We start from the raw sequence: 8,248 nt of genomic DNA on the forward strand, positions 1-8,248 counted from the left end.
TCTCCTCTTTATACAAAATATTGCACCTCAATTTCTGTGAATTTACTTTTCATAACCCAAAAGTTCCTTTTTATCCCTTCATGCCATGTCCGAGAAACAAAGATGGTGGGGGCACTCCGCATCGGGAATTCAAGTCCCATCATACTCTTCTCCCATGGAGCGTAGTGCGCTCGTGCACATAATGCACAGCACAGCAGCTATTGGCTGCTTGTGTTATGCGATTGCATTGCAGAGCGTGCATGATTGGCTAGATGCTATACTGCTGCATGGACTGAAGGCACGCGCACTGTATACTAAGATGGCAGCTACAAACGAGCTTTACCTCTTGTGGCACACAGATGCCCTCACACAGGAGGAGGGAGTGTGAAACTGGCCGCGTATCACAGGTGGCTGAACACGCATGCGCGGCGAGCAGAGGAGACAGTCTACATGTCGTTTACCACGAGATGAGGTAGTATAAACAAAAGCTGACTTTATAAGTTCAGATTTCATCATCTCTAAAAGTACCTAGAATTGCTAAAAGCATTGTATTTATGTATTGAGTTAATTTTGTTTGTCTGCAACGTGCAGGGCAATGTCTGCCACCTTACAACCCCTTTGTTAGTAAATGTGCCCCCATAACTTTGTAATAAATATGCAATGATTTAATAAAGTATTGTACTAATGTAGTGTCATATGAAAGCCGACATCTTTCATATTATCTGACATACAGATATTAGCAATATTAGCAATATCATAATTAGCAATAAAAAACTGACATTATAGTGATAGTCAACTAACGAGTATCAAGGGATAGAAACATCGGTGCAGCTAAATCCCCAATAATCTTATTAGTATTCATTTTCAAGTGGTCCCAATGTGAGTTCCAATTAGATTCTTCTTTTACAAAAACAACTGTGTGTCTGTTGTCAATAATGTATTATCAAGAGGTCTAAAATACATTACCCTTAGGTGCTTCTAATGAGTTTAATGATGAATTCTATGCATTCACAACAAACAGTAGTCTTAACTCTTCTATGGTATCTTTATATGTAAAGCAAGACTTAAGCAGCCTTCCCTTTGTATCATTGCCAATGAAAGCTGTAAAATAAATTAATTTTCAACATAAAATTGTATTTCCATATTTTCTTCAGCATTTTATGATAAAAAAAGAAACAAAGAAACAAATAAAACTAGTTTCATTAGTTTATTAAGTTATTGAATTCTAATTCAAATAGTTGTACTACAGCTGCATTTTATATATGTATTAGGCTACATTCACACTGCTGTTGCCTGCCGTACCGTAGCCAGGGAGAGGAGGAGGGGGAGAGCACCACTCACCCCTGCCCCTATCCATGGGAATACACAGTGCACCTGAATATAAACCGAGGCCCCTAATTTTGCCAAAAAATGTGAAAATGTATTGACTCAAGTATAAGCCTAGGGTGGGAAATGCACTGGTCACAGCCAGTGTATAGCTAGTCAGTCACCTTCCCCATAGTATATAGTCACCCACCCCTGCCCTCAGTATATAGCCAGCCCCCTGCTAAGTATATAGCCAGCCCCCTGCCCCAGTAGTTAGCCAGCCCTCTTCCCCAGTAATTAGCCACCCCTGTCCCAGTAGTTAGCCAGTCTCCTGCCCCTATAGTTAGCTAGCATTCACCTAATATAATCAGCTCCTGCCCCTGTAGTTAGTCAGCTCCCTGCCCCTGTAGTTAGCCAGCCCCATTAGTTAGCCAGCCCCCTTCCCCTGTAGTTAGCTAGCCAATTTGCCCTTGTAATTAGGCAGCCCATTTGCCCTTGTAGCTAGCCAACCCATTTGCCCCTGTAGATAGCCAACCCATTTTCCCCTGCAGTTAGCCAGCCCATTTGCCCCTATAGTTACCCAGCCCCATGCCCCTGTAGTTAGCCAGCCCATTTCCCCCTATAGTTAGCCAGCCTATTTCCCCCTGTACATAGCCAGCCAATTTGCCCATGTAAATAGCTAGCCCATTTTCCTCTGTAGTTAGCCAGCCCTATTGCCCCTGAAGTTTTTCAGCCCATTTGCCCCTGTAATTAGGCAGCCCATTTGCGGTGTAGGTAGCCACCCCATTTGCCCCTATAGATAGCCAACCCATTTGCCCCTGTAAATAGCCAGCCCCTTTTCTCCTGTTGTTAGCCAGCCCATTTGCCCCTGTAGTTAGACGCCCCATTTGCCCCTGTAAATAGCTAGCCCATTTTCCCTGTAGTTAGCCGTCCTCTTCCCCTGTAGTAAGCCAGCATTCCCCTTATATAATCAGCCCCTGTCCATTCTCTTCTACCGTACTCTATGAGGTCAGCAGCGACTGACATCACAGCTTGTTTGCCGGAGAGTCACACGGACCTGCTGCGGCCGGCACACACAGCGGCGGCTGACATCATAGACTGCACTGGCTGGCGCACAGGACCTGCCTCTGCCGGACTGAGGAAGAGAAGATCTGCAGGGGGGAACTGGAAAGGTGAGTTTTGACTTTTTCTCGACACATTTTTTGTACTGAAAAACTCAGCTTATACTTGGGTATATGTGGTTATAATGATCTTTATTTATATAGCTTCAAATTGTGCAGTGCTTTACAAATCATAGGGGACATATACAAATATACATACGAAAAAATATGTACCAACAGTCATATGGAAGAATAGGAGTGAGGGCTCTGTTCTCAAGAGCTTACAGTCTATGAGGATGAGGGGGTGACACAAGAGGTATAAGAGCTTGTGTAATGGTCCAGCCCTTGTTTATAAGGGAACAGTATAAAATAATTTAACAACCAGTCATCAGACCACATCTTACATGTATTTCCATGATGAAAAGGACTGCAGAGAAACTTGGAGTCTGGTACATATCTGGAGGAAATAGGAAGGATTAGTAAAATAGAGAGTTGACCTTTCATACAGTTAGCGACCGTGATAGCTTTGATAATACTAAAAATACACCAAGTTTAATGCAAGGTACAAGATGACATAAGGTTGAGATAAGTGGCCTCTTACCCTATCCCCTTTCTTACTATACATCAGGGCCAGAATGAGGGCTAGGCAAGCTTAGGTGATTGCCTAGGGCACTACTCTCGCCTCCCATCCTGGAGCTCTGTGCCGGCCCCCATAGCCACCAGCCACATGTGTATCTTTAAAATATGCATATCGCTGATTGCTGTGTGAAGCTGGTGCCCTCCAGGATGCCGGCGACGCTGGATGGATCATATGGTACAGGGAGCGGGGGTAGGTGAGTACTATTTTATTATTTTTTAGGACATGGCTATATACTACAGAGGGCTGGCTGTTGGCTGTATACAACGGGGGGCAGGGTATATACTTGAAAGAAGTGAGCTCCTATTCCCACAGTGTTGACAAGTGTGATGGGGTAGGGACGGGCCACCTCACTGCGGAGGTAACTTGGGATCCAACCAATGCTACAAAGACAGTCTAGCCAATTCCCAAAACACACCTCTTTATTCAGCAAATGATTGTATCAGTCATGATTAAGACCTGGCAATCCGCTTGAAACGCAAAGACCCTGATGTAATCTCACTGGTTATTTGCTGAATAAAGAAATGTGTTTTGGGAATTGGCTGGACCGTGAGTGTATCATTGGCAGGCTACATACTACAAGGAGGGGCTGGCAGTCTGTATACAAGGGGGACAGGCTATATACTACAGGGGGCGGGCTGTTTACAATGGGGGATAGGCTATATTTTATAGAGAGGGATAGGCTGACTGTGTACAATTGGGGGGCAGACACAGACAATACACTACAGGGAGGGGCAGGCTGACTGTATAGAATGGGGGGTGCAGGCTATATACTACAAGAAGAGGCAGGCGGGTTGTTATACAATGACCAGGGGTGGCAGGCTATAAACTCCAGGGAGGGGCTGGCTGTATACTATGAGGCTGGCTGGATATATATTGGCTGGCTATATACTGAGGGCATGGCCTAATTATATGCTAGAGAAGTGTGTTAGGGCTACCAGATTAATGAGGGGGTCAATTATATGGTAGTATTTATGTGTAGTATTTGTAATCCTGGTAGATATTGATGTGTGGTGTGTAGTATATGTAATACTGATATATATTGATGTGTGTAGTACATAAATTTTTGGTCTATATTTATAAGTTCAAGATATTATTATGTGCTGTGTTAAGGAGATTGCACTGGTTTTGGACGCCATTTTGACTACTGTCCACCATTTTAAGTATTAGCCAGGGGTCACGCTGGGGGTCAAAGCACTGTCCAATTAATGTCATGATTCAAAGTTCATTTTATGTAACCTGTTTGCTCTCCTCGCTCGTTTGCTGACATTTAATGAAAAGCCAGTCTGTCCTTCATGCTGCATTATATTTTGATTCTGAAGACAGTTTATCTCCTTCTTCTCAGGAAATTAGTATAAACATGTCTGTGAACAAGGTCTATTAGCCTTTTCTGAGAAATGTGGTGGTAAATTCATTATGGCCAATAACATCCACTACCTGTGCCCACCTTTCTCACTGCAAAGTAGCATCAGCCCAAGATGCTTGTTTGCATTGCTAAACACCATACTTTATTAACCAAATAAAAGTCACATTTTTCATTGGAATCAGAGAACTACAGTTAGTGAAAGCATTGACCTGGACCTAAGACCTCCTTCATAAAGTGCATTTAGTTCCCTACATCCAACCAACTGTGTCATTGTCCTCTTTTGCCCTAAGTTGAATCCTTTTAAAGGAAACCTACCACTTAGTATGGCAGGGGTAAGCTGTAAGTACCGAGCACCAGCTCAGGGTGAGCTGGTGCCGGTACTTACTTTCGTTAGTGTTAAAACCGCGGTATCGCGGTTTTAACACTTTTTAAACTTTAGGGCAGAAGACACTTCGGCGCTGCGTGCGCACGCCTCCATAGGAAATAGCGGAGATGTTGCGCGCGCACGGTCGCGCGCAGTGCCGAAGCCCCTTCTGCCCTAAAGTTTAAAAAGTGTTAAAACCGCGATACCGCGGTTTTAACACTAACGAAAGTAAGTACCGGCACCAGCTCACCCTGAGCTGGTGCTCGGTACTTACAGCTTACCCCTGCCATACTAAGTGGTAGGTTTCCTTTAAGTAGGGTTATCCTTGTTTCATTTGTCACATCAAGTTTAATGCAAGGTACAAGATGACCTTAAGGTTGAGGTAAGTGGCCTCTTAATCTATCCCCTTGCTTACTACATATAAACGTGTTTTTGGTTCATATTGACCGAAGGAAAAGTCACAGTCTAGACGACATCCACTACCTGTGCCCACCTTTCTCACTGCAAAGTAGCATCAGCCCTGCAAAGTAGCATCAGCCCAAGATGCTTTTTTCCACTGCTAAACCATTCTTTATTAATCCAACTAAAACTCACAGATTTTCATTGGAATCAAAGACCTACGTCTAATGGAAATATGGACCTGGATGTTAGACCTCCTTCATGAAGTGCATTTATTTCCCTACATCCACCCAATATTTCCTCTTTTGCCATAAGTTGAATAATTTCCTGTAGGGTTATGTATGTTTCATTTGTATAACCTTTTAGGAAAATTCCCAAGTTTTTAGCAACATCTGAAGCATCAATGTCAATGTAGTTATAAGTTATGCAAACTGAAAAATGAATATTTAAAAGCATTAATAGAGATTGCTGTGCCCCTGGTTTGTGATTAACCTTCATGTCTTTATTTTAGGTGCTTGCAAGAGCCATTTGTTTATCAGAGAAGATTGGCACTGGAGATTGAAAATGGAATCCCCAGAGGAAAGATTCAAATTGGCATCCACCAGAAGAAAATGTGAGGCCTAAAATGGGGGTCATTTACTAAGGGCCCGATTCGCGTTTTCCCGACGTGTTACCCGAATATTTCCGATTAGCTCCGATTTCCCCTGTATTGCCTCGGGATTTTGGCGCATGCGATCGGATTGTGGCGCATCGGCGCCAGCATGCACGCAACGGAAATCGGGAGGGCGTGGCTGAGCGAAAACCTGACGTATTCGGAAAAAACGCTGCATTTAAAGCAATAAAAGTGTCGCTTGGGACGCGCTTACCTTCACTCAGCCGGCCTCGGTGTATTCAAGTGCATTCAGATGCTTTTCAGCGCAGCAGCGCCACCTGGTGGACGGCGGAGGAACTACCTTGATGAATCCCGGCCGGACCCGAATCCACCGCAGAGAACGCGCCGCTGGATCACGAACGGACCGGGTAAGTAAATCTGCCCCACTGTGTCATAGGTAAGCTTTTTGGAAAATTTGACCTTGACATCATAAAGGGTCAGGTTCCGATGTGACAGTCTCACTGATCATTCAAGTTTCAGAGCTCTTCAAGGAAGCATCAGAAGATGGTCGGTGCTACCCCTGTCATTTGAGGATTCATTGAAAACCCAAGGGGGGTATTTGAACATGTCAAGAAAGGTAGCCAGAGGCAGGTTTAAAGCTTATAGCAGAACATAAAAGTAAAAGCACATAAGTCACATTAAGTTTAATGCAATGTACAAGATGACCATAAGGTTGAGGTGAGGCAAGTGACCTCCAACCATATACACTTGCTTACTACACATATTACCCAAAGGACAAGTCACAGTCTAGACATCCACTACCCGTGCCCACCTTTCTCACTGCAAAGTAGCATCAGCTCAAGATGCTTGTTTCCACTGCTAAACACCATTCTTTATTAATCCAATTTAAACTCACACATTTTCATTGGAATCAAAGACCTATGTCTAGTGTAAGCTTGGACCTGGATTGAAGATCTCCTTCATGAAGTGCATTTTGTTCCTCACATCCAAAAAATTGGGGCACCTTTATTTACCCGGTCCGGCCGTGAACCAGCGGCGCTGATTCAGGTCTGCCTGGATTCACTAAGGTCCGTGCGCCCAATATCCACCAGGTGTAGCTGCTGTGCCGAGGTCCGCCAAAGTTCACCTGCTTTATCCAGGTGCATGTAAGCGCTGATCTTGCGACACAAATTTTTTTTAAATTCCATGTTTTTTTCAGATTCCGTTGGGTTGTCCGACGGCCAGTCCCCCATTTATGCCGCGTGAAAGCCGGCACCGTTGCGACACAATCCAATCGTGTGCGCCATAATACCAGGCATTTCAGGGCAAACCGGAAATCGTCGGAAAGCCTGACGAAAGTGCTCGATTGGGACCCTTAGTAAATGAGCCCCATTGTGTCAATGTCATCTTTTTCCCTAAGTTGATTATTTTTAAGTAGGGTTATCTATGCTTCATTTGTATAACCTTTTAGGAAAATGTCCAAGTTTTTAGCAACGTGTGAAACATCAATGTCAATGTAGTTATAAGTTCTGCAAACTGAAACATGAATATTTAAAAGCAATAATAAAGGTAGCTGTACCCCTGGTTTGTGCTTAAACTTCGTACCTGGTAGAGAGTTGTCTTCATTTTAGGTGCTTGCAAGTGCCATTTGTGTGTCAGAGAAGCTTGACAATGGAGATTGAAAATGGCTTCCCCAGAGGAAAGATTCAAATTGGCATCCACCAGAAGAAACTGTGAGGCTAACTTGCATAAAATGGAACACTGCACGTTAAGCTCCTTGGAAACTTTGACAATGACAACATAAAGGGTCAGGTTCAGATGTGACAATCTCACTGCTCATTCAAGCTTTGGAGCTCTTTAAAGAAGCATCAGAAGATGGTTTGTGCTACCCCTGTCTTCTGAGGATTCATTGAAAAGCCAAGGGGGGAAATGGATTATGTGAAGTATAGAGATGAGCGGGTATACACGTCTGAGCTTGATGCTTGTTCGAGTATTAGCGGACTCGAAACGGCTCGTTGCTCGGACGAGTATTTTGCCAGCTCTATAACGAGCTTTCACTCTTACTCTGCTAAATTATCAGAAGACACGAGTGCAGAACGGTGTTCTTCACAATAGTATGTGAAGAACAATATGTGTGAAGAATCTTCACACATATTGTTCTTCAGATACTATTGTGAAGAACACCGTTCTGCACTCGTGTCTTCGGATAAGTTAGCAGATGTAAGGAAACATCTGCAATGTGTTCTTCAGTGAACTTCCTTTCTTCAGTGAACTTCCTTCAGTGTTCTTCCTTTTTTGAAGTTCCATGAATATTCCATTAAGTTAAAAAAACGAAGAAACAGGACTGACTTCCTTATTTCTCAATAAAATGACACATTTTATTGCAGAGCCTTGGTCCCCTTGAAAAATGCTTGAGTCTCCCATTGACTTCAATGGGGTTCGTTATTCAAAACAAGCACTCGAGCATCGGAAAAAAGTTCGACTCGAGTACCGAGCACTTGAGGAT

The 8,248-nt window shown here is 43.6% G+C and overlaps 1 long non-coding RNA gene across 1 annotated transcript; it reads right to left on the reverse strand.

Moving 5' to 3' along the window:
- Positions 1–951: 951 nt before the first annotated feature.
- On the reverse strand, positions 952–7,472 carry LOC140077420 (uncharacterized). The gene is made up of 3 exons (XR_011849787.1): positions 7,348–7,472; positions 2,789–2,841; positions 952–1,080 (listed from the first exon to the last, which is right to left on the reverse strand). It is a non-coding gene; the product is annotated as an uncharacterized lncRNA (long non-coding RNA).
- Between the last annotated feature and the right edge of the window lie 776 nt (positions 7,473–8,248).

This window comes from Engystomops pustulosus, chromosome 1 (genome assembly GCF_040894005.1).
Source record: "Engystomops pustulosus chromosome 1, aEngPut4.maternal, whole genome shotgun sequence".
Taxonomy (NCBI): Eukaryota; Metazoa; Chordata; class Amphibia; order Anura; family Leptodactylidae; genus Engystomops; species Engystomops pustulosus.